The 689-nt window shown below is 60.2% G+C and overlaps 1 protein-coding gene across 2 annotated transcripts in view; it reads right to left on the reverse strand.

The window, feature by feature from the left end:
• Positions 1 to 689, reverse strand: part of LOC103903105 (natural resistance-associated macrophage protein 2) — a 25,980-nt gene that overhangs the window by 1,879 nt on the left and 23,412 nt on the right. The gene's annotated exons all lie outside the window — the stretch shown is intronic.

Raw genomic sequence — 689 nt, forward strand, 5'->3', positions numbered from 1 at the left:
GCAGCGTTAGAGCAACTTTTCCCGCGTGACGGTAATATAAATCCGCGTTTGAGCTCTTCTGCAAGGGGGCGAGGCGGCTGGGGGTGCCGGGTTAATTGCGAAGCGCTTAACGAAGGTGCAGGGAGCATCGCTGGAACCACCGAGGGCGCGCGCAGCTGATTGCGAAGGGGAAGCGACGCCGTGCTCGGACGAGGCCGCGGCGGGCCTTGTGGTCCTGCCGCGCCGTGCCGCCCGTCGCTTACGGCGTCAGCTCGTGCCGCGCCCTCGTTCACGAGGGGTTATTAAGCAGACAGAACGTGACACAGCGCGAACGTTACTTCTATTTATTAGTGAATCGATCCACTGTAGGGGATCTGCCCGTGGTGATCTCTAGAACAGCTGCTCTCTTCCGTAGAGCATCCCCCTCCGTTCGTTTAAATCCATTTCCTTCTCGATTTGAATCAAAATTTTGGGTGTAGACGAGCCTCGATCAGCACTACCTGATCGCGCAGGCCGGTTGATTAACAGAAGGTGCTGGGGGGTGGCCGTCCGCCTCCTCCCAGAGGCGAAGGCGAGCAGCGAACGTCCCTCGGCCCTCGCAAATCACGGCGGCGGGCGCGAGGGTTTAACGGGGGGAGACTTACCGGGTAGAAACGGACCCCGAAGGGCTTTCGTTCTCCCAGGGCACCGCCGCAGGCTTCCAAATCGAT

The sequence above is a fragment of the Aptenodytes forsteri genome, unplaced genomic scaffold (assembly GCF_000699145.1).
Source record: "Aptenodytes forsteri isolate BGI_AS27 unplaced genomic scaffold, ASM69914v1 Scaffold887, whole genome shotgun sequence".
NCBI lineage: Eukaryota > Metazoa > Chordata > Aves > Sphenisciformes > Spheniscidae > Aptenodytes > Aptenodytes forsteri.